Consider the following 26,233-nt stretch of genomic DNA (forward strand, 5'->3'; position numbering starts at 1 on the left):
GCTCGGCTTGCAGCTTACGAACGGCAGGGCGGCCAAAAACGTTGGTAATAGCGGTCTTGAAATTGGACCAGGTTGCGAAATCGGACGCGTGGTTGTTGTACCACAGGCTTGCAACGCCCGCAAGGTAGAACACCAAGTTTGTCAACTTGCCGTCCTCGTCCCATTTGTTGGGGACGCTCACGCGCTCGTAGATAGCGAGCCAGTCCTCCACGTCAGTGCCATCGGCGCCCGTGAAGATGGGTGGATCTCGGATCCTGGGGACACCGGCACAAGGGGGTGGCATGGGAGGAGGCGTTTGCTGCGAGGCGTCGTGGGACATTGTAGATTGCAGGGTACGTGAACGCAGTTCCCAGGGCATCAAAAGGGATCGTAGCACTCTCCACCAATTTGTTATGGCGTTTATTAGCGGGCAGACAGCGAGTATACACAATGGCGACAGTAGCGGCCAAGCACGGACTCTAAGCGCGAGCGGCGTTCTTGTTGGGTAGCCCCACTAGAAGGTACTCAAGAGTTCGACCCATTTCAGAGTTCGGAGGCTTCGCTACAATATATATATATATATATATATAAGGGAAAGAAGTGTATACCTAAGGGCTCGTTTTTCCGTGTTTTTAACACAATAATAATGAGATATAACAGACAGTAATGCCAAGGAATGTACAGGGGAAGTTATTAACATTAATGGAATGTAAATAAGAAGAAAGAAAAGTGGATGAAAAAATTACCAACTGTAAGCAGGAATCGAACCTACGACCTTCGAATTACGCGTTCGATATATATATATATATATATATATATATATATATATATATATATATATATATATATATATATATATATATGTGGGTTTAATGTCCCAGAATCACCATGTGGTTATAAGAGACACTGTAGTGGAGGGCTCCAGATATTTTGACCACCTGGGGTTCTTTATCGTGCATCCAAATTTGAGCACATGGGCCCACAGCATTTTTGGCTCCATCGAAAATGCAGCTGCCGCAGCCATGGAAGATTGTGTTTACATGACGGAGACGAAGCCGCCAGATGACCTGAAGGCCAGAATAACGGATGTCCGCAACAGAATTCCTTCGTAGGTCAACGAGAAAGGAACTGAGAACATTGTAAAGTGGCTCAGTACTGTGTACCTGCAGTAGGAGACCTATTTGAACACATTCTCTAAGGGGCATCGAGTGCTCAATGGTGCTTACGAATGCAGCAGTCGTAAACAACAAGCAAATCTATCTCTTTTTTTGTTCTTTTGCGCAGACGTCGCATTTGCCCAATCGACACATTTGGCAGTGGCACACTCAACTTCTTTAATGCATGGATTTTGCTTTCTTTCTACACGTTGCTAGCTTTCAGGCGTGCTTGTTTCAGTTTTGTTTAATTTTTGCCAAACGCCTTTTTTTGTGCATAATTATGAAAAATCAAGCCCCAAATTTAATTTAGCCTTGTTCCAAAGTAAGTTTCTGATGCAAGAGTGCAGCTGCATGTGCACACTTCCATTGTAGTGGGAGTAGAACTGATATTTTCTAGTATTTTTCATCTGTTTCGTTGCTTTTCGGGTTTAGTCCGTGGTACAAGCAGCACTTTGACCATGCTATCGAAAGCCATTTTTATGAAGTGCATCAGTAAGTCGTAAGAGGCGGGAAAGAAAAGCGAAGTATAACTGACAGGAAGGAATTGCTCATAAGCCGTGTAGCTTGCTCCTGTTTACATATCACAATCAAGTGGATGAGCTGTCTCTTTGGCTGTGCGAATGTCAAAGGTATCTCTTTCAATCAGCTTCTTCGGGGGCACTGCTTCACGATGCGGCTGGGAGCACTGTCACTTAGTACTTTTCATATTTCGTGGGGATTGTTTATCGTTCAAAAAAACTGAGTACGCTATTCATACGTCGCAGAAAATAGCGCAGTTCGATGCCCCACATGAATGACTACAACTGCCTTATTGACGCTTCAACAATTAGAATAGTAGTTCTGGAGTTAGATATTTAATTAATTAATATAAATAAATCTAATTAAAAAAACATTATCAGCTAGTTTATTGTACTAGGAACAATATGTATAAAGTTGATTTTTTTAAGTAACACTCGTTTTTTTTATCATGCTGCGAGTTAACAGGGACACTTTGTATAGGTAAGTGCAGCTATGCATCAGTCAGCAAGGTTTTTGGCACTGACAGGGCTTGTCATAGAGCTCAAATGTTATGGTTTTACTTTTTCTTTATTTAGTGCCCGGAACATCAATTTCAATGAGTCCATGGCCAGCTGCTGTTGCTTCTGGCAGTCTAGGCTGTGCTTTTGAGTGTCACTTTAGTGCCTTTATTTTGTTTTGTACTTCAAATTTGTGCAAGAATAAAGGTGAACCTTAATGCTTAACCTTCTGGCTATGGAATTGTGTTCAAGCTCTAAATCATTATTGCTTAGCATACACAGTGATGTGCCTTAAAGATATAAGAACTCCCTTGTTTTCTTGCCACTTTTGTGCCATACTTACTGTTGTCTCTGCGTCCATGCCGATTACATGTAGTCCCAACTACCTACCTCAAGTTCACACGTCTTGCCTTTCATTATGGCTGTTTGTTCACTAGTTAATATGCAAAGAGAGATACAAGAAGCCAGTTTTTTCCCATTTCTTTTACACATGTTGACCACAACAATGCTCCGAGCTTATATTCAGCAAGAAGTGCAGTATAAAACTAGTAGCGTGCAAGGTTTTTGGCAATAATAGCCTATTAGGTAGATAAGTCCTTAAGGGCCATGCCAATATAGCCCACTTGGTTCTTGACAAACAGTAGCCTTGTCCTGTTAAAGAGCTGGAATTTAAAAGCAGATTCACTGGGTCTAATTGGTGCTACAAATGTTTGACACCAAATTTGTGAAGCTTATGCTCGTATGCATGAGCATACCATGGCAGTTGGTTACTATGACTGACCCATCATTTCATTATGTATAATAGTCATCTGTTAAAGAGCTGGAAGTTTAAAGCATATTCATTTGGTCTAATTGGTCCTGCAAGTGTTTGACACCAAATCAGTGAAGCTTATGCATGAGCAGACCATAGAAGTTGGTTACTGTGATTGACCCATTATTTAATTATGCCTAGTAGTTGTGTAATAAATAGCTGTGATTTAAAGCAAATTCATTGGGTTTAATTAGTCCTACAAATGTTTGATACCAAATTTATGAAGCTTATGCCATGGCAGTTGGTTACTATGACCGACCCATCATTTCACTATGCATAAGAGTATCTCGCTCGCAATAGAGTATTACCATATTTACTCGCATAATCCTCGCACTTTTTTTCCCGGAAAACCGATGAAAAGTTAGAGGGTGCGATAATTATGCGGGCAAAACTTTCTACTAAAACGTACAGAGCGAAAAAGAAAACAAAGGGGCCGCAAATCGGGATTCTCACACCAGCAACTAACAGCAAGCTTTAAGAAGTACTAATTAAAACTTAGCTCAACAATAAAATCAGAGGTTCAACACAAGACAAGATTTATTTGAGACACAAAAAGTGGAAGCAAATAGTAGAGAATTAGAATACCATACGCAAAGCTTGTGGACGTTGCGGGCGTAGCGGTAGCGTTCGGAACAGGAGCCCTCAAAAGGTAAGCGTGGAACGTCAGTATTGGGCTGATGGCTATTTAACAGAATTGTCCGCAGTTTCCTTCTGAAGAAATAAAGTTTACCACCAATCCCAGTTTTAGGTACACGGCAGGCCCAATGCGTCTTGGTGGCTTTCAGCAGCCATCACCAGTAGCGAACACAAAACTCGTAGACTACGAAGGGCCTACCGGGGCCCTGTTGCTGTTCTTTAGTGCATGATTATCACTTGCAACTTGAAAGCAGCCGTACAGCTTCAGTATCGCTTCATAACTTGACAAGGTAACCGATGCAACATACAAAACACGCCGCAACGCGCACTGTTACGACCGGCCCCAGCGTTTAGATTCTCCGAAGGTTTGCGAACCACTCTGGGAGATCGTCGACGCATTCCTGGGATAGCCTGCACCTGAGACGGCCTTGCAGCCAAGCGAAAACAAAGGTCAACGCACTGGTTTTGCGCTAGGGAACCAAGCAAGAGGAGTTGCGGGGAGAACCGGTTCTTGACCGACTGTGTCGTCGACCCCCACCTCCCCATTCAGGCTCCTCCCTCTCGCCGGGAGAATTCCGGAATCTGCTGTGCGTTCATGACCATGTTTGGGCATTTTTTAGGGCGTCGTGACCATATTTGGGCATCGTGTTAGGTTGTGCCCCTTCATGTGTTGTGAGGTGTATTTCCCCTCCCTCGTGGCCGAGGTGCCGGGGCCACTGTATTGGCTGACGATGCGGACAATGCGCCCAGTGTTGGCAACGCGGCGCTATAAAATGCCGAAGACGTTTTGTATCTCTCTCTCTCTTCTCTCTTTGGATCAGTTGATCACTTCTCAACATGTAAATAAATCTCTGTCGTTCGTTCGGGCACTTCTTCTCAGTGAATTGTCGGATGATGGATCCTGCTACGGGGCCAGCTACCGAAAACGAGACTGGCAGGACCCGGAGTCCCAACAACTGGATGGCAGTGGCGGGATGCCGATAACCCCGAAAGCGACCACTGGACGGAGTGAGCCCGAAGTCCAACAACGGGACGACAGAAGGAAGACACAAGCTCATCGACTTGCAGAGGGAATCGAACGACACTTCTGAGAGGCACGACGCCGAAGACATGACTGCGAACTGGGTGAGTGCCGGCTTTCTCTGTTAAATTTTACCAGGCATTTACTCTATGTGTTAAGTAAAAGCTGGTTGAGAGGGGCTGTCTTGGTCATTGGGTTAACAGGTAACTTGCGTCAGGCAGAAATTGTGTGATAGCTTGGTTAAGCTCTTTCTGTCAGTGGCGTCAAGGTTAACAGTGACAGGGCAGGATTCCGTGTAAGAGCTTTTTGAAGCTTTATTTGTAGACTAAGATAACGAAAAACTTGAGGCAAGACAGGAATCTAGAGCTGTCGTTGCCGTCAAGGTTAATTAGTTGCAGGACAGGAATCTTTGTGGAACAGAGACAGCGGTACTGGAGGCAGCCATGAATCTGAAATCCCTGCGAAAGTCCATGTTGTTGCTACTTGCAAGGGAGTTGAATCTGGAGGTGTCGGACTCTCAAAGAAAGCCAGAGCTGATAGAGGCGATTCTCGCATTGGGGGCGGAGGATGACGAGCTGTCAGAATGTGTCGAGGAGATTCAGGAGAGGCAAGCGGCAGAGGCCGAAAGAAAGGCGGCCGAGGCTGAAGGAAAGGCGACGGAGGACGAAAGGAAAGCGGCAGAAGCCGAGGCAGATAAGATGCGAAAGCACGAGCTTGAAATGAAGCGCCTCGAGCTAGAGATTAGCCATAATAGTAGAGCAGGAGGCAGCGAGGCATCTGGTACCGCAGAGCGGGTCAGGTTCAAAATGACGGATCTAATGAGATCGTACAAGCTAGGGGAGGACATTGGGCTGTTCCTCGCCAACTTTGAGAGAACTTGCGAAAGGCAAGGTTTTGACCAGGAGACGTGGCCCCAACGCTTGTTGTCCCTACTTCCGGGGGAGGCATCTGAAGTAATCGCGTGCCTGACGAAAGAGGAGGCTGACGAGTACAGTGAGGTAAAGTCGAGCCTTCTCATGAAATACAGGTTGTCAGCGGAAGGTTTCAGACAAAAATTTCGCAACGCCGTAAAAGAGAGCAATGATTCATACCCGGAGTTTGCTTACAAGTTAATGGCCAACATGGGGGAGTGGCTGAAAGAGGCAAAGGCGTATGGGAATCATGACAAGGTGCTCGAGTGTATCGGTCTGGAACAATTCTATCAAAGGTTACCAGAAAAGGTGAGGTTCTTGGTGCAGGATAGGCCAGTTGTGAACACCGTAACAAAAGCCGCAGAGCTCGCTGAAGAATTCGTTACGCGCCGCGCCCTCGGGGCAAGCAGCGAGCCAAAAAGGGAAAAATTCCTACGACCGAATAAGGCGCCGTTTAGAAAACAACCGACAAGTCTCGCACAAAAGGGTGAGGAAAACAAGGCATCTAACCATGAGGCGTCGTCAGAGGCAAGCAAAAGGAAATTTGAGGCGAAAAAACCGGCGGCTTTTTCAATTTCCACGAAACAGGGCACTTCGCGAAACATTGCCCGAAAGAAAAGGTGGCCTTTTTATCTATAAATGAAGCCGACGAGAACATGAAGTTGTTAGAGCCCTATATGTACGACCTTACCGTGAACGGCAAGCAGTGTTGGGTTCTTAGAGACTCCGCAGCCACTATGGACGTAGTTCATCCGTCCTTTGTTCAGTTCGGACAGTATTCAGGAGACTGTGCCTGGATTAGACAAGCCGTAGAAGCAAACAGTCAGTGCCTTCCCGTAGCTAAAGTTGTCCTTAAAGGTGCATTTGGTACGTTGGAAACGGAAGCTGCGGTATCGCCATATCTACCCCCTCAGTATCCTTACTTATTTTCAAATAAGTCAGATCAAATGTTGAAGGAGAAAGGTCTAACGTTGGGAGAAGGCATAGTGCAGGCACTGACTAGATCGAAGGCACGTGCGCTGGCTGCGAGAGCAACATTCACTGAGGCAAACAAGCCTCAAATCGACAACGGGCCTGGTTGTGAGTTGGACACCACGGTAACAAATCGACTTGTGCGAGAACAGGCTGCAGAAGCTGTAGTCGCAAAGGCAACCATCCCTAAAGGCGACGATGAACATCCTCCCGAATTGGAAGGGGTCAATTACGCCTCGTTGACCGAGCAAATAGAAAATGCCGTTGCTCCCAAGCCGATTCCTGGTAGTACAGAGGATAGCACTGAGGGTGACACATTCCAGGTACTAGGAACTACAAAAGAGTTGTGTGTCATGCCAACTTCGGATAATTTCAGTCGGCTGCTGCAGGTGAGCCCCGCTTCATTAATAACCGAACAAAAGGTTGACCAGACGCTTAAGCAATTCCAGGACCGTTCGAAAGATGGAGTCGCCAAACGAAATGTGAGATTCCAAGAGAGGAGCGGCATACTCTATCGAAAATATCTAGATAGGCGAGGAGTAGAGTTTGACCAGGTAGTCGTACCTCAGGCGTATCGTCAGGATTTGCTTAATTTGGTGCATGGAGGATCATGGTCAGGCCACTTAGGCGTAAAGAAGACGAAAAATCGTCTTTTACAGGAGTACTACTGGCCTGGATGCTTTAAAGATGTAGAGAGGTTTGTAAAATCTTGCGATGTGTGTCAGCGAGTGGGTAAGCCAGGAGATAAGCCGAAATTTCCAATGAAGCTGGTACCCGTAATCACGGAGCCCTTTCGTCGGTTGGTAATTGACACAGTAGGTCCTTTGCCCAAGACAACTTCAGGCTACCGTCACATCCTGACCTTAATCTGCCCAGCTACTAAATTTCCAGAGGCGGTCCCGCTAAAAGAGCTAAGTTCCGTGGAAGTAGTGAACGCACTTCTGTCCGTGTTTGCCCGGGTATGCTTTCCTGCCGAGATACAATCAGACCAGGGCACCATTTTCACGATTGCCTTAACGACAACCTTTCTAGAGTGGTGTGGCGTGAAATTATTGCATAGTTCAGTCTATCATCCGCAGTCGAACTCGATAGAGAAGCTTCACTCCGTGATGAAGCGAGTGTTAAGAGCCTTATGTTTTGAACGAAAAACTGACTGGGAAATGTGCTTACCTGCAACGATGTTTGCACTAAGAACTGCACCACATGAGACAACAGGGTTTACGCCAGCAGAACTTGTTTACGGCCGCAGACTGCGATCTCCTCTTCGTATGCTGAGAGAGTCGTGGGAAGGTCAGGCTGATGATCCTGTAGTAGTGGAATCTGTCCTCACCTTGTTGGATCGTCTAACAAAAGCCCAAGAACTGACCGAGAGTGCGATGACCAAAGCACAGCAGAAGGCTGAGCTTTACTACGATCCAACAACTAAAGCGCGACACTTTGCTGTAGGAGACAGGGTCATGTTGTTGAGGCCCTCTCAAAAGAATAAGCTTGAAGTGCAATGGGTCGGCCCGGCCGAGATTACTCGAAAATTGTCTGACACCAACTATGTGGTAAAATTACCAGGAAGTCGTAAGGTACACCAGGTGTATCATAGCAACTTACTCAAGCCCTATAAAGAGAGGGAAGCCATCGTGAACATGACTTTAAATGTTCCGGAAGAGGTTCCGGCAGAAATTCCTGAATTAGCTCCCGAATCGGACGAAGTCCCGATCGAGAAAAGAGTTGAGGATTTAGTATCAAAGTCACAGCTGACAATGAAGCAGAAGCAGGAATTGCGTGGTCTTTTAACCGAGTTTCAGGACAGATTTGTAAGCGAGCCAGGCCGGACATCCGTCCTCACTTATGACATAGAGCTTACCTCGTCGGAACCGGTAAGATCTAAGACGTATCGGGTGTCACCTCGCCGGCTTGGGCTAATAAAAGCAGAGGTTAACAGGATGCTGGATTTGGGCGTGATTGAGCTGTGTGAAAGTGATTACACTTCCCCGTTAATTCTTGTGGAGGTACCCGGCAAAGATCCGCGTCCTTGCGTAGACTATCGTAAGTTAAACCTCATCACCAAGGATCAGACATACCCAATTCCCCACATTGAGGAACGCGTCGAGAGGGTAAGCAGCGTGGAATTTATCTCAACGCTAGACCTAGTGAGAGGTTACTGGCAAGTGCCGCTCACCGAGAGGGCGAGCCGGTACGCTGCATTTATTTCACCATTGGGGACATTCCGCCCTAAAGTGTTGAGTTTCGGCCTAAAGAACGCGCCTTACTGTTTTTCAAACTTAATGGATAAGGTATTGCGGGGTCAAGAGGACTTCGCATTGCCTTACTTGGACGATGTCGCCGTGTTTTTCTCGTCCTGGCCAGAACACTTGGCGCATTTGAGAGCAGTGCTGACACGCCTACGCGAAGCAGGTTTAACGGTTAAGGCGCCCAAGTGTCAGCTAGCACAAGCAGAGGTACTCTATCTCGGGCATCGCCGTCCCTCTGAAATGAAAGTGGCAGCTATCCGAGACTTTCCCCAGCCCCGAACGAAAACTGATATTCGGGCTTTTCTTGGAATAGTTGGTTACTATCGTAAGTACATCCCTAGATATTCCGACATTGCCAGCACTCTTACTGACGCGTTGCGCAGCAAGAGTGCTGGCATGGCGAGCTCCAAATGGTCGACTGGGATGAGGAGAAAGAAAAGGCTTTCCGCGTTTTGAAAGCGGCCTTGTCGAGCCAACCTTTGCTTAGTTCACCGGACTACTCGAGGCCTTTCATAGTCCAATGCGACGCTAGTGATAGAGGCATGGGGGCAGTTCTTAGTCAAAGGGATGAGGGGGATGAAGAGCATCTCGTCCTCTATGTTAGCCGGAAACTCACCCTTCGCGAGCAGGTTTACAGCGCTAGCGAAAAGGAATGTGCGTGCTTGGTTTGGGCAGTCCAGAAACTGGCTTGTTATATTGCCGGAAGCAAGTTCATTGTGGAAGTGGACCATTGTCCTCTCACCTGGCTACAGACCATGTCCTCTAAGAACGGCCGCCTGCTGCATTGGAGCCTCGTTTTGCAACAATATACGTTTGAAATACGCTACAAAAAGGGTGTACTCCATGGCAACGCTGATGGCTTAAGTCGATGTCCCTGACGCGAGAGGATGTCTCGAGAACTCTGGCATTTTTTTTCCTGACCTAGACAAGGACTAGTGATTGTTTTTTTTTTTTACTCTTTTAGGTGTACTTGTTTGAAAACGTTGAAGACACGGCTATCCAGGGTTTCGGGTTCGGTGTGCTTCCAGTGTTGTTGTTTTGTGTCACCTTAACGTATGAGTAACATTTTGAATAAATTGTGTATTTCCTTTAATATCAGTTAAAGGGGAAAATTGCCTGGTGGAGTTTGGCGGAATTGTCCGGCGCTCACCGGCTGAGTAGTTGTGTTTTCATGTGCGTATGTGATGTCTGTTGAGCCCACAATGAAGCAGGTGGTGCCCTCTACTTCATCAAAGACGGTCGTCACCAAACCGACTGTCGGCGCTGATCTCTCCGGACAGTGGCTGCAAACCTCAGCCCATCGAGATCTTTACCCCCCCTCCCCCCCGTGCGAGAGACTGTTATGACAGGCCCCAGTGTTGGGATTCTCCGAAGGTTTGCGAACCCCTCTGGGAGATCGTCGACGCATTCCCGGAATAGCCTGCACCTGAGACGGCCTTGCAGCCAAGCGAAAACAAAGGTCAATGCACTGGTTTTGCGCTAGGGAACCAAGCAAGAAAAGTTGCGGGGAGAACCGGTTCTTGACCGACTGTGTCGTCGACCCCCACCTCCCCATTCAGGCTCCTCCCTCTCGCCGAGAGAATTCCGGAATCTGCTGTGCGTTCATGACCATGTTTGGGCATTTTTGAGGGCGTCGTGACCATATTTGGGCATCGTGTTAGGTTGTGCCCCTCCATGTGTTGTGAGGTGTATTTCCCCTCCCTCGTGGCCGAGGTGCCGGGGCCACCGTATTTGCTGACGATGCGGACAATGCGCCCAGTGTTGGCAACCCGGCGCCATAAAATGCCGAAGACGTTTTGTATCTCTCTCTCTCTTCTCTCTTTCGATCAGTTGATCACTTCTCAACATGTAAATAAATCTCTGTCGTTCGTTCGGGCACTTCTTCTCACTGAATTGTCGGACGATGGATCCTGCTACGGGGCCAGCTACCGAAAACGAGACCGGCAGGACCCGGAGTCCCAACAGCACTGACCACTTCGGCTTGGCTTGAATTAGATTGAATCTCTGTGCAATAGTACACTTAATGCTTAAGAGATGGCGCCAGATGGCGTGCGCTGTCATCATCAGTGGCTGGAAAGAGCAGACGACATTATTGCAGGAGTTTTCGGGGGTGCGATAATTACTCGAGGAAAAAAAGAAATCGTATTTTTGTTGGGCGATGTGGGGGGTGCAATGCGAGGATTACGCGAGTAAATACCATATATGTTTTTTCTTGCACTGCTTCTTGAACATCGAGGCAGAGCGCTTTTTGAGCAAAGGTAATTGTGCCACCTACAAAATTATACAGTGCCCAAGAGGAGAGAAGCATAGAGAAATACAAGGTGAAATGCCATAATCTTAAACCTCTTTCTTTTGATAAATCTGAAATTTCTTATGAACAGTACATTCCACATTTGACTATCATTCTAACTCGCTCAATCTTTGGCCTAACCCTCGTAGTGAGAGTGGACCATTTATGGTGGATAACTACAAGCTCATGAGAGATGCAGGTTTGACAGAAACATTCTCAAAAACCAGCTTTGCTATAAATAAAGAAGTCTTCACCTACATTTCTGAGTAATCACTGAATGATCTGTGTCAAAGTTTTAGCCTCACAAATTGATTGCTCACAAATCGATTAGCCTCACAAATGGATCCCGCAATTGCCATTTTCTCAGGCACCCTCAACAAAGATATTTGTGAACAAAACAACAATCAAAATAACTATATTTGTAGTGAAAGCACGAATATGGTAAAAGAACATAAGTAACTGAAAAGTTATCCAAGCGTCTTAGTGAGAAAGAGAGAGAAAGAAAGAAATCTACCTATAATAAGCGGAACCGCTAGCTCCGATATGTGTGGGCTTGGAAATGGTGGTGTGCATCAATGAGCACTGCCTAATTCAAGCACATAGCATATGAAGATGCTTGTTATATAGCATGCTAGGTGCTACCTTGTGTAATTGTAGGAGAAAACAAAACTGTTTCGTATGATTGTTGATTGAGATGGAAAAGCAAATGTGAAATATTTGCTTTTATTAAGATTACAAATGTACACCTAATTTGTTTGACTCAAAATAATCAATATTTATTGCTGAGAATGTTTTTGTTATCAATAAACACATGTTGGGCCTGCCCACTGCATAGTTGATGTCATTATGAGAGAGATCAAGCAGTATACCGTCTCTAAAATGAGACCACGAATTTCCTGCAGCAAACAATACGATTGTTATAATTATGAAGCTGCTACTTAGCAGTTTCACAGGAATTTCCCTCAACCGGTAACTTCAGCTTCAGACCTTTGGGTCAACAGAAATGTCTGTGAAGCTTTTGTCAAAAGCCATTGGCCATAAAGCTTTTTGCATAACAGTTTTACTTGAGAGCAAGTATAAAACATACTTGTATATATCTACTATCGGCAAGCATCATCACAATTCGGAGGCACTAATGCAACTTGCCTATAGACCATTATGTACTCACTAACACTTTGATCAAGCAACGAGTATTTGAGTTGGTGATATTTTGGTAAAAGTAATTTACTGATATGTTATACATTGAAATGCAAATACAAAAAAAATGTACAGACAAGTGATTAATTGTGACATATTCATTGGTGATTCGTTGCACTAAAGAAGCAGGATATAAACAAGAGCAGAGTGACACTTTAATGTATTCACAGACGATAGGGTAAAAAAGTGCATAAATTTTCACATCATTTTGCAGCAGATGTGTCCAAAATCGGCATGAAAAGTAAATTAAAGGCAGACTCCATGAAAAATGGTTGTGGTGTTATTAAACACCATGAAAAATTGTTGTGGTGTTAATAAACATTTCAATTGTTTTACTAACTGCCAATAGAACACGGTTTTTGGCATTCCATTGATTTGTAACAGGGTATATATTGGGCAGACTGGGCGCTGCCTGAATGTGCACCTGTGAGAGCACTACAATGCACCAAGAGCTTAACCAGGTTTACCTTTGTTCGCCCATTGCACAAAGTATGGTTGCGTACCTGAATTTTCGCACATGTTTGTTCTGTACACTGTTAAGGGTAAGGAAGTTGGTGATAGCATACCACCGCTGCCACCAGTTGTTAAGGACTCGAAGGTCGACGGTAGGTATGGCGGGTATTTCTTTAGGGTAGCTGGATCCCCGCCATCGTCCGTACAGCCAATGCTCGCCAGTGAGGGGACGCGCTAAAAGAGACTGAACGAAGGTTTATTTACATTATAGAAGAAAGAAACTGTACAGGGATCGAGAAGATCCCGCATTATGTACAACAGAGGTTCAGGTCATGATTCCTTACAAGATTCAGCACTATTTACAAAAATGCTTCGGCTTTTATAGCCCACCGTCACTGCCGTCCAAAGGAGGCGGTGATCGCTCTTGCCACAAAGCAGGGGACGAAGTCTTTGTGGTCCACCCACCAGAAAGGGTGCAGATATTGCACCACTCGGCTGGGCGAAACGGTCCAATGGTAACAGGAACACACCACACAAAGATGCACCCGGCCCACGCCTTGAAGGCACCGCAGGGCGAGGAGGTAAAGTTCGGAAAGGGAAAGTTGAGCTCCTCCGAGAGATGGCCGCTAACCCGAACGTCAGCAGCGGTCCATGCTGCTTTCAGCTTCAGGCAGTTCAAACGCTCGATCTCGGTGAACGGCTTCTTCGACGTGTTCCCACGCTTCCCTACTGTCGGTGCGTTGAGATGGCTTCGCGGAAATGACAAAAGCCGAGTCCAGAGGTTGACTTAATGAGACCCGCCACAGTGGCGCCATTCCCTGCTGTTCAAGCCCGTTCAACAAAAGGCTTGTCTCGCGAAGCTTTCGTTGAGACCCGACTGCTTCTTGGAACATCTACACGACAGCGTCTTGCAGACTGGGTGCTTATGGGGTTGAAATCCTCCCTGATAGACCAGCTTATGCACAATGGCGTCTGCCCAGATGAATTGCCGGGCCATACGTAACAGCTTCTCCGCCGCCCGGAAAATTTCGGCTGGCCAGCGCTCCCAACCGCTGGGCATGAAGAGAATGGCTGATGACGAGGACGATGGCCTGGTTTGGACACTCCAGCTGCGAACTCGTAACCAACTCCCAAACCAGCTCACAATGATCAACAACAGCAAGGCAAACCCCACAACATTACACCACACCATGTCGCAGTCAAGCACATTGGACTTGCTTGGGACCCTCCAGGCTTCTCAAGAAATGCAAACCAATTCTACTCTGATGTTTTGACAGAATTTTGTGCCGCCAAAGTTACAACAATCATGGATGTAGAGATGCTTACCAAAGATGGAACAATTTGCCGTGCGAGAAAAACACACAAAGGCAAATACAATTTGGTCCCAGATAACCATAAACACACTTTTTGAAAGCTAACCTCCTACCATCCACAGTACTAATTTGTAACTTACATCTAACTTCATGCCCAACTTCAGGAAACACAACCAACTCCAAAGGTTTCACACGAATGCTACCAGACCCTATACACAAGGTAACTGTGTGCACTCTTCATTCTCTCAATACATACTTTCAAGACGTAGTTGTGAGTGCCTACTTGTAGGACACCCCAACGCCAGTGAAAAATCTCTCACAACAAATCAAACTGCGTCTTATAACTACCTGAAACGTATCTCTAACGTTATTGTTCGGTAAAGCGCAACGCTAAGCTCAAGAGATCACATCATCCCTAAGCACTCACTAAAACAACAAAAGAGAATAAACCGAAATACGAACACGCTAATTTGCTGAATGTAGCCTCATGTCAGCCCATGTTTTTAAAGAACACACAGGACTTTGCTGTGCACCCTAGGATGACATCATACTCTCATCCAAAGAGCGCTAGCATACTAACACACACATAACCAAGGGTCATATCTCTATAACCTAGGCACTACTAAACATGTGTCTGAACTTTAATGTTCACAAAAAACAACACGCAATAGAAAAACGCTAGATGCCATACACTTCAGGAGTACCTAACAAAACTTGTGTAAGTGTTGTGCTAAAACCTTTCATTAAATGATTCTCAAACATGAGCATTTCGAAAATCGCTTTTGGTTTTATTCTAAAATGCTCATTTACTTTTTAAAGACGGTAGAAAACCTTGTGCTACACTAAAGGGCACCAAGCATACAAACTTCGGCTCCGCTCGACAACGCTACCACGCTTTCAAAACTAGCGGGGCGTACAAATTGTTAATTATGACTTACGTGCTTTTATCTCAAAGAAAAAAAAACTTAAGTTTACGCAGTCAATTGACCGGTGCGGGTCGCTGCTTCCGCATAATGCCTAACAATTGAACTAAAAACACTTACAATGCTTACAAATATGAGAAGTGAAAACTGTAGCTAAACAAACTAACCGGGGAGATGACACAGGCACACTACTTTAAAAGTGAAATGAAACAAACATGCTTCACAAAAATTTCTGTGTCCCGCATTCTCCAGCCTAGAGCTGTCCTTCACTCCTCAATCGTACACGCGGCGGTCGCGGTCTTGGCGGATTTCGCGAGCGCCCGAGACAACGTCACGTATGTGCTACAAGCTGAACGGCGCAGTCACGCATCATTCGCGATTTCAGCCTGCCGTTGTCAGGTTCGCGGAAGGGACACAAGCGATCCGAAGAAAAGAGTGGCGATGCCCTCTTTGGGCTTCCACCCGCGCAATGCTTCATTAGTGTGGCATTTTTTCTAGGACCCCTTCGACACTCTTGTCCGTGTAAAGCCCTAAACCTCTGCTGCAAATTCTGTCGCAAGGATGCGCGCTGCGACCTACCTACCATTTCGCCACTTGTGCCTTACTGCACAACACAAAGGCCTCTTCTTTGAACTGGCCGATAACCCACTCTTCCGTCGTTCGCCCGGCTGATTGCTACCTCTTTCATCCCTTCGCTTTGTCACTTGCTTAAGCTTCTTCCTTTTACCGCTACGTTTGCGACCGACCTTTCCCTCATTGCTTTGAAATCGTTCCAAGGTTGAGTCGTTGGCAGTATTACAGCTCAAGGACACACCATGAAACTTGCTATTAATAAAATGGGAAGACTGGCACTTTCCAGGTAATTCGATTTGCAAACCGGCGTTGTTTCTGCTTTTGGTCTGGCTGCTCGCGCGCATGCAAAGCTATCGACGCCGCGCCGTCTAAATTATTTTCGAAAAAATCACCTATTTCACACTCTAGACTGGCAGACAGCTTGACGCTCTTAGAGACAGTGCCGCTGTTTTCCTTGTAATGATCTAGCTCGCATTGCTGAGAGCTGACTACAACCACACTGTTTTCCTTACTTTCTGCATTCGCTGCTTCTTCTGAGCTTTCTCCGGTGTTCTTGATCACTTCAACCTCATTTGCAAGATCCACCGTCGCAACAACCACAAGTGAAGTCTGTACCAGCTTTTCTACAGCTATCCTAGCTGGTTTGCTAGCATTTAACTTGCACAGCGCCTCGTCGCATTTGCTCTGACCTTCACTGGCCTCTCTCATTAGAGCAGCATCTTTCGCAGCACTCACATTCGGTTAGTCTTCGAAGCTGCTGCACTATTCGCACGTGCTAGCCTTCTCTATAGCTGTAAACTGCACTACACTCAATTGTTCCTCGCACTTCTCGTGCTCTACACTAGCCGATTAAAGTCCTTTGCGCTTTTTTAAAATCCTTTGCGCCAATATTACATTTAGCCAAGTCGAAGAATGCTTCTTTTTCCCCATCATTCAGGAGCCTCTTCTGAGGATGCAAATCATAATAATCTGTGGGATGGTTTTGCTTAGCTTGTAGTTTAGTTATCTGTAGTGCAGAGTAGGGGATTTACACAGGCTTACCGATACTGTCATTTCACAGTCAGTACCATTGTAAGCTTGCTTTGGTGGCTCTCCGATCCCCCTGTACTTTACTGTGCGACCATGAATGCAGCTATAATTAATCCTAATATACTCGCAAGTCTATCTTCTAATGTGAACGGACTTCTATTACTCTTATTTATTATGACTACATGCCGGCCCTCCCTGCACCACTCATCAAAGCTTTGCTTAAAAGAAGGAAAGTTATCAAATGCTGCATTTAAATAAACTTTGCTACCTCCATCATGTATATATATACTGGGTCCTTGAGGACAGTTGAGTTGGCACCAGTGTCTACACAAATAGCCTGGGCACCAGGGCTGGCAAGCCTGCTTCTGGATGTCAAAGCACTCTCACAATACTTGTACTGCACAGCTGCAGTGCACCCAACTTCCATAGGGTCACCAGCCTCTGTGCCAGCATCGCGCTCATTTCGCATCTAATCCCGAGTCATTGCTGGTGGATGACTTTACAGACAGAAACCTCGTTCACGGCGTCATTCGTGACAGATTCACAGTGAGTCGTAGAACTAACTGAGCAGTCTTGCGAATGCTTGCTAGGAACACGCTGCACCTTTTTAAAACTATCACAAATGACGCTGTGCGAGGCACTGGCTCATCCTGCTGGCTTTCTACCGCAGACAGTGGAAGAAGCAGACTGAATATGTTTCTGGCTTACAACTGCTGTCATAGGTGAAGTGGACCTGATGGACTTGGCAGCTATCACAGCAAGAACTTTGCCTTCACTGTCTGCACACAGTTGAGCTCTGTTCTTGCTTGTGCAGTGCCGCAGCCTTCCGCCAGCTCTTCTTTGACTGCACCAGTTTCCACTTACTGCCGCCGCACTGGCTGACAGCCTGTAGCACAGCTGCTTCTTCAGCACTGGCCTCCTCTTCCCCCACAGAAGAATGCACCACAAGAGCACTCTCGTGCTCCTGTGAGGCTCTCCTTATTTTCCTGTCAATTGGTGCTTGCAACTCGACTAGGGATCGTTGGCTGAACAGGCCTCTCCTCAGTGTTTCCTCTGCATGGTAAAATTGTGCCATGGAAAAAGGGTGAAGGCAAGCTGTCACAGGTCCACCAAGCCTTGCTACTCTTGCAGCGGACGCGGACATCGCTAACAAACGTAAAGCCAATACTATGAAAGGTACTGGCCAGTTGGTCAGTGTCGTGTCTCTGCATGAGAGCACTACTGATTTTCCAGACAAGAGCTGGTGCAGTGGAAGGTCCACCTACTGCTGGAGAATATTGAACTGCATGCATACCAAGTGCAACAAAATCGGCTTCCAAGTTGACGGCAAAGCTCTCCTGCCGAGCCCACCCACTCCATGCAGATGCCTTGGACTCTTTGTAGGATTGCTGGATGTGTCTCGTCTCTAGATGCGTAGACAAGGCATACGCCTCCTGGTGCAGGAAGTCTGCCAGCACCTTGTTGACAAGCCGGCTGGGGTGGACATTATCCCTGCTCAGGAATCCAGGTCAGCTGTCCACAAGACTATCCAGAAAAGTGAAGCCCCTCTCCAGGCAAAGCTGTGTCAGTGCGGCCTTCACATTCCTGTAGTGGCTATTCAAGTGGCAAACATCAAATAGCTGTTCTTCCCCTGGGCGGTACTGAATCTGCCCCGGAGGAAGAATGGCAGAAAGAGCTACATGCAACATGGGATTGCTTTCAATGATTCTCTGGGTGAGCTGACGATATTTGTCCATGCACATGACACTGTCAGCAGTGTTGTTCATGCCAACATATACAACGACATCAAAACTAGCCAGCTTGTCAGCAATCATTGAGAGCAAGTGATCAATCCTTATTCCCCTGTGTGCGGCAACGCTAAAAGACAAGCCACGGCGCGATGAGAAATACTGGTCCATGTATTTCACCATCGAATCGCCAGCGACCAAAACACGCGTCATGTTGCACAGACTTTCAATTTAGAATTACATTATGAAAAAAAAAGAAACATGCAACTGAATAATTAATCTAAAGCACTGCTGTTAATTACGCAAAGGCACTATGCCACAGATACTAAGCACGTTATTACGGATGACCAAAGAAAGGACCACTTACAAATACTGCTAAATCAGCCTATACGTAAAACTCACAAAAAATACATTGTGAGATGAATATAAATAATGTTAGTAAATATAAAATATAGCACTGCAAATGAACGGTTGAGCTTAGAGGAAGATGATGTTCGAGGCTTGCGATTTTGTAGCAGAACAAGGCATGTAGACAGGTCACAGGAGCAGTGACCAGCTGTACTCCAGCAGCAGCAAGTGAGCGTCTTCTGAGCAGCTGAGTCACGTGCCGGTTCAGTGAATTCAAACAACGCACCAAATAAAAAAACTACGTATTTTGTGACGTCCTTTCCGTGCAACGCAGGAGTCATTTCTCTGTGGGAGCTAGCTGCTGCGCCGCGCGGCTGTAGCAGCAGTCTCTGCCTTAGTTTTTTTAAGGACTTTAACGGTTCCTCGATGCGTGCTGCCCTTGCAGGATGGAGTCATTCTTTGTAGAGTTACTGTATACACATAACTTGCATGTGACATTAGTTCCTGTCTTAAGGTTTTGCGTTCGCCATGGCCGAGCACGTATACGCCCACGAAGGAATATACGTCTCTGTCGCCGCGCCGTTAGAGTTCCTGTAGCCCATGGCCCATCTAGCTATGGAGAATCTTGAAGGACATTGTCTTGCTTACTTTGACGAACTTGTCGGGCCAACGCGGGCCAGATACAGGGAAAAAATAGCCCTGTGCGACAGCGTGGATCTGTACAAGCAGCGGGTTGGTGCTCAAGCCACCCTTGATTCAAGCCTGGTTCCGACGGTTGCCCGAGTCGACATAATAAATTACTTAGTACTGTCGACGAATCATGTATTGCTTGACCAGCTGAAAGCGTACAAGTCGCTAGACTCACAATTATTTCACTAGCGGATGGGTTCGGTATATCACAGCCAAGAAGTTGCCTCTGCAGCGTGTCGTCGTACTTAGTCAGGTGAGATTTAGTGCGCCCCGCATTTCACACAGTAAAACTGCAGTCTGGGGTAGCAGTGCTCGCCGAGGCACACGGATCTTCCGTGTCAGCTGCGTTCATGGGGTCGCGAGCACTGGCTGAAGCAGCTTCGCATGAGTCGCCTACCGCGCTTGTCGCCGCCCGCATTTTATGGCGCTCAAACCGTGCAGATTTCAATGCCAGCTGTTCCGGACAACCGCAGCCCTACAACGAGTTCGACACCCAGTCAGGGTTCATGTCATCGAAGAGATTAGTGGGCCTTCCTGAAAAGCACTGCACGTTTCCCCTGTTTAATGGGATATGCAGCACCCTTCGACAAAAATTTACTTTGCGCTTGAAGAACCGATCCATGGCGATTCACTGAGCGAAAACATGAAGAGATCCGAAAGAGCGATTGCCTGTTAAGAAGTGACGCCCGCACACACGACCGGTGTTCAGTGTCTTGATGTCCTTCTGATGGATGCGCGCAAGCCCTTTGCCTCTCCGACAGCTGCGGTTGCAATGGTGTTTGACTATCTTGGGCAAGCAAAACATTCCCACGTCAGGTCCATCCCGATGCGATTTACCCTTGCTTCGCGCGCAGCAGCCAAATACCCCACAAATCGCCATTGCGACGTACCGCGTTTATGGGATGCGAGTGCAGCACAGCTTGACTTGGTGTCGTCTGCTGATATATGTGCTTGGCCATGGTGGCGCATGCCAAGATCGTATCCCATGAAAAGTTCTGCAGTGTGACGTAGGTGCAAGTTATCTATACAGTAACTCTAACAGCATCTTTGGCCGAGGTGCATTGGCACCGTGACGGTGGAAGGGAACTTACGTCAAACGCCGCCCGAGTTTCACGCCTCACTACGGGCCAGATGAACGTGTGAAACACAAAACTCGAATCCGCTACAGCAGCGCTGTATGCATGGGATGCCATTTTATTATCATCATCATCAGCCTGACTTCATCCAGTGCAGAACAGAGGCCTTTCCCATGTTCTGCTAGTCAACTCAGTCCTGTGCTTGCTGCTGCCACTTTACGCACGCAAACTTTATAATTTTATCTGTCCACCTAACTTTCTGTCTCCCCCTAACCCGCTTGCCTTCTCTGGGAATCTAGTTAGTTACCCTTAACGACCAGCGGTTATCTTGTCTACGCGCTACATGCCTGGCCCATGTCCATTTCTTCTTCTTGATTTCAGCTATGATATCCCTAACCCCCATTTGTTCCCTAATCTCCTCTGCTCTCTTTTTGTCTCTTAAGGTTACACCTATCATTTTCATTTCCATTGCTCGCTGTGTCGTCCTCAATTTAAGCTGAACCTTCTTTGTAAGTCTCCATGTTTCTGCTCTATAGCTAAGTACCAGCAAGATGCAGCTGTTATATACCTTCCTTTTGAGGGATAGTGGCAATCTACCAGTAATGATTTGAGAGTGCTTGCCAAATGTGCTCCACCCCATTCTTATTCTTCTAGTTAACTCAATCTCATGGTTCATCTCCGTGGTTATTACGTGTCCTAGGTAGACGTAGTCTTTTACAACTTCAAGTGCACTATTACCCATCTCAAAGCGCTGTTCTTTTCCGACGTTGCTGTACATTACTTTGGCTTTTGGCAGACAAAATTTAAGGCCTACTTTCTTGCTCTGCTTGTCTAATTCCATAATCATTAGTTGCAATTCGTCCCCTGAGTTACTCCTCAACGCAATGTCATCGGCTAAGCGCAGGTTACTAGTTACTCTCCATTAACTCTTATCCTTAACTCTTCTCACTCTAGGCCCCTGAAAACCTTCTGTAAGCACGCGGTAAATAACATTGGCGAGATCGTATCCCCCTGCCTAACACACTTTTTGATTGGTATTTTGTAGCTTTCTTTATGAAGCAATAGGAAAGCAGTTGATCCCCTGTAGATTTCTTCCAGGATGTTTATATATACTTCATCGACGCCCTGATTCAGCAGTGTCTACATGACTGCTGATATTTCTACTGAATTAAACGCCTTCTCATAACCTACGAAGGCTATGTTAGTGGCTGGTTGTATTCTGCGCATTTTTCTATTACCTGATTGATAGTATGAATTTGGTCGATTGTTGAGTAGCTTGTTCGAAATCCTACTTGTTCCTTCGGTTGATTGAATTCTAATTTTGTCCTAATTCTGTTAGCGATTACCTTTGTAAATAGCTTGTACACGATGAAGAGCAAGCTGATCGGCCTGTAATTCTTCAAGTCCTTGTCATCTCCTTTCTTATGTATTAAGATGATGTTATCATTCTTCCAAGATTCTGGTACTCTTCCCGTCAGGAGACACTTTAAAAACAGCGTGGCTATAGTTTTTCTAGCACAATCTGTCCTCTGTCTTTCAGCAGATCTGATGTTGCCTTGCCCACACCAGCAGCTTTGCCTCTTTGCATTTCCCCCAAGGCTTTTCTGACTTCTTCTATCATTACAGGTGGGATGCCACCTGGGATATTGCTAGTTCTTATATTAAGGTCGTGCTTGTGCTGACTACTGTACATATTTCTGTAAAACTCCTCCACTATTTTAACTATCCTATCCATATTGGTAGTTACTTTGCCAAATCCTTGTCTCTCATTTAGTGCATACATCTGGTTTTTGACTATCCCAAGTTTACTCTTCACTGCTTTGATGCTTCCTCCGTTCTTCAAAGCGTTTTCAGTTTTCTTCATGTTATACGTTCTTACATCGGATACCTTACACTTATTAATCAAATTTCTAAGCTCTTGTGTGCACTACGGAACAAATGAGAGTAAACTTATTAGGGCAAACACTTCCGTATAGAATTGCAAGTCGCTTCAATATACATTCTTCGCTTTGTGCCACTTCCTATTCATACATAGAATAACTGCCATATTTCTAGTTGCTTCATTTTTTCCTCGTAGCAGCAAACACAGAGCTTATGTTTATTTGCCATGCGAATAAATTTCAGCAAACCGATGCAACGATACGCAAAATACCCTGCCTCTTTGCGGCGATCAATTCACAGCTGGAAACTACTGCGTATCTTATGTGCGCAAGTCTTTTTTTTCCCCCGATGCCATTAGTAAGCATGACGCCACAGTTTCTCGTTTAACAACATTCGGATATGCCGGTGTAAAAATAAACACCGTGGTATCCCTTTTTTTCTTAAACACGTTTAAAAGGAGCTAACTTATTTGCACAGAGCACAACTTCTCAATTAAATCGAGCAATAGTCTCTATAAATGAACACTAACACCTCTCTGCGGTTGGGTTAAACCTTATCACAGATAATTAATTGTTCAGTTTGTGAATAAGTAATTATTGTATAATTATGAATTCGATGCTACAGCTGACATTACTCACAACAGCTCATTTTGACTGCATGTATGCGACCACTCGCATGCATATCAAGCCGTATACATACGCTCGGTTATACCTACACTCACTGCATGATTCCTTTCAAGTTTCATGCCTTGAGATACATGCAAGTGCCTTCAGACATGTGTAGTACTTATGATTGAATAATAGTCAACAAGCGCTGATGCATTTTTCGTTTGGTACTCCCAGCACTAACAAGCAGAGGGTGACGAAACAGCCGGCGCACTCAACGTAGAGACTATTCCCATCGTGCTTTGCGCGCCCACGGGGATTTCTGGGATTGCTTGAAAGTGGTCAATTGGTATACCTCTAACCCCATTTTTTTTTTTTGCCCTATGAAGACCCTTGAGTCCTTTTGTGCACTATGGAACAAATGCGACTAATATTATTTGGGGCGGCAAACATAACCCTCACCCCACATCGCTTCCCTCCATTCCTCAGTCCTTATGCTACCTCTTATACATACAAGGTATAACTGCAATATTTCCAGTTTCTTCATTTATCATGGGTGGAGAACATATGTATTTATCTTTTTTTGACATGCAAACAGATTTTCACAAACCGATGAGACGACATGTATGAATCACCTTGCCATTTTGAGATGATAAATTTGTAGCTGGAAACAATGCTCATCTTATGCACACAAGTTTTTTTCTATGTTTCACATTATTCGAATGCCCCAACATGAAATAGAAATAGTTTTGCAGAACCCGAAGAATACTGCCCACAAACATGCTCGCAGTGAAACTTAAAAAGGATGTGTCAAGAAACTGCAAATTATCAAAGCAAAATACCTTGGAATTGAATTCTAGTCCCATCCCTTTTGCTTTAGACACATTTATAATGTGCTCACTTATTTGCACAGCACATGACTTGTCAATACAAATAAGATTATCATCTCTATAGCTGAACACTATGACAGCTCTTTACAGTTTCGTTCAAACCAATCTTGGACAAATAATTGTTTAGCTTGTGAACAAGTAACCAATGTATAATTAGGAAGTCAGTGTGCCATCCCACATTGCTCACGATAGCATGTTTTGACTGCACGTATCAACATGTGACAAGTCTTATGCTGTTTAATGGCTACATCCTGTACAGTGTAATACATACGCTGACTGCACCACTGCTTTTGCGCACCATCTGTAGAGATACATGCAGGCGCGTTCACATATGTGTAGTATTTAGACTTTATTAACAGCCAACAAGCCACGGCATTTTTTTTCGTTAGGTGCTCCGACCGTGCCAACGAGCAGCAGGTGACGGAACAGCCAGCACGCTTATGTACAGTACTCATGGATTCAAACCAGACATTGGTATCATGACTGGCATGCGCTATTGCTCGTGATAACCGTCGCGACCAATCTGCTATCTAAGCATAAGTTTGGCTCTGATCTACTCGTTCGAGTTGAAAAGATGGCAATTCGACCCGAACTGAAGACGGTGGAAAGGAAATGATGTGGGTTACTTAGCAGTAAATTGCCCCGTTTCAATCCGTGACTGCTGTACAAACTTTTCTCAAAGGGCTCCATGTGCCCTGTGTAACAAGGCATGCAAACAACGAAGTGGAGCATAAATGAAATGGTTTCATGCATTGCAAAAGAAGCCTAAGGCTGAATACTAAACACTAACTCACATGACAGTTATAATAGACACAGACTACTGTCACACACTGAAACAGATACGCATGGACATGTTAAGACAGACTACTAATATTTTCCTTAGTATGTACTGAGGTGGACATCTGCGCACGCTGCTATTCCATGATTAAAAACATTAAAAGCACACTTAAAATGAGGACATACACACACAGGTTGTGCTATGTGTGACTGTGCCTTCTTTGTACCCTCGTTTTCAGTGTGCTTTTACCTTTCTTGATTTGTACTGACTGGGTAGTTGGTGAACAATGATATATTTGATGACTCGGAATACAAGAAACTGCGCTTTCATAACTGATAAATGTTCAATATCAGATAGAACACTTCTTACTTTTTTCGCCACAATAAATTTTTTTTAGTTTCAGTTTATATAATATTTTTGCACTGTTTTTTTTCTTTGGCATCACTGCCATTTGATCTAAATGAATTAATTTACTCAGTAACGTTAAAAAAGCTCCATAAATTTTTTTGCACACAATTTTGCTATATGCCATACACCTCAATTATTATCTGCTGTTTCTTTCATGCAACTATGAGCCCATACAAGGTTCTAAAGTGTTCTATGACCACAAAAAAGAGAAGAAGTGGGTGCCACACCAGGACGACCTCGTAGAGAACATGTAGTGTAGATAGCAGCAGCACACATTAGTTTTTCCTATGTTAAGATAAGATTTTGCAACAAACTTGTTTTACACTCATCAATTTAAATAGAATATTTTGAAGTTTTATTCTCATTTGTGTAACTGCTACATGTAGATTCGTTATCTTAAGCTTAAAAAGTGGAGCTCTCTGACAGAGTGTTAAGAAAAAATAAGTTTAAAAACTACCCACTTCGGTACACCAATAGTTTTCTTGATACTAACAGCAGTTTTACAGTTGCCTTAAGATGCAAGAACCCACAATGAGAAAATATAAAGGCATTTTTTGTATATGTCTATATCAGGTTTTTTTTTTCTTTTTTACTGTGTCCAGTACTTTCATAGTAAAGTTACAAGAAAAAATTTCCACAGCACAGTGACCTCCCCAGAATATGCATGCAAGAGAATAAAGAGAAAGAAAATCAAGACAGACAGGACAAGTCGCACAAACCCTTTGGCAAGATTTCTCTGGTTTTTAGCACTTGTGCTACTTGCAAGTCTCCTGCAACTAGATGGCGTTAGTTTTGAATACAAATGATAGAAAAAACAACTGAATACCACGCACAAAACACACACTCAGTTTGGCACAGTTTTCAATGCTGCAGTATCATATTAATTTTTTTTTCTTTTTAGAGAGCAATAGCTGCTTATGCACCCAGAAAGCTACCTTCAGGATTGACACAAATAGTTGTGTGCTCTTCGTATCACTGTGTACAGCATGCAGACATGGCCTTTCTGCTAGAATGGCACTATGCTAACTCCACAATTATCCTTTCTCCTTATAATAGAAAAATAAATGTAGCCCTGCAGAATGCATACATTCTCCATGGTTCTCAACTACAACAATTGACGTAATTGAGAACTACACGATATGTCTACAATACAGCGTTAGTTTGGTAAAGTACTTACAAAAAAGTAAGCATTACGGGGACTATCCTTTAAAAACACTATGGGTTGTAATGTAGCTTTTATTCTACTAGTATTTGCAAAAGGTTTCTACAAATCTTTTCAAATCTCCCGAAAATAGCATTAGTC

The 26,233-nt window shown here is 45.0% G+C and overlaps 1 protein-coding gene across 4 annotated transcripts in view; it reads left to right on the top strand.

The window, feature by feature from the left end:
- The window catches only part of LOC119161370 (uncharacterized), a 199,479-nt gene that overhangs the window by 162,849 nt on the left and 10,397 nt on the right, over positions 1-26,233 (top strand). The window lies entirely within an intron of this gene.

The sequence above is a fragment of the Rhipicephalus microplus genome, unplaced genomic scaffold, assembly GCF_043290135.1.
Source record: "Rhipicephalus microplus isolate Deutch F79 unplaced genomic scaffold, USDA_Rmic scaffold_65, whole genome shotgun sequence".
Classification (NCBI taxonomy): Eukaryota; Metazoa; Arthropoda; class Arachnida; order Ixodida; family Ixodidae; genus Rhipicephalus; species Rhipicephalus microplus.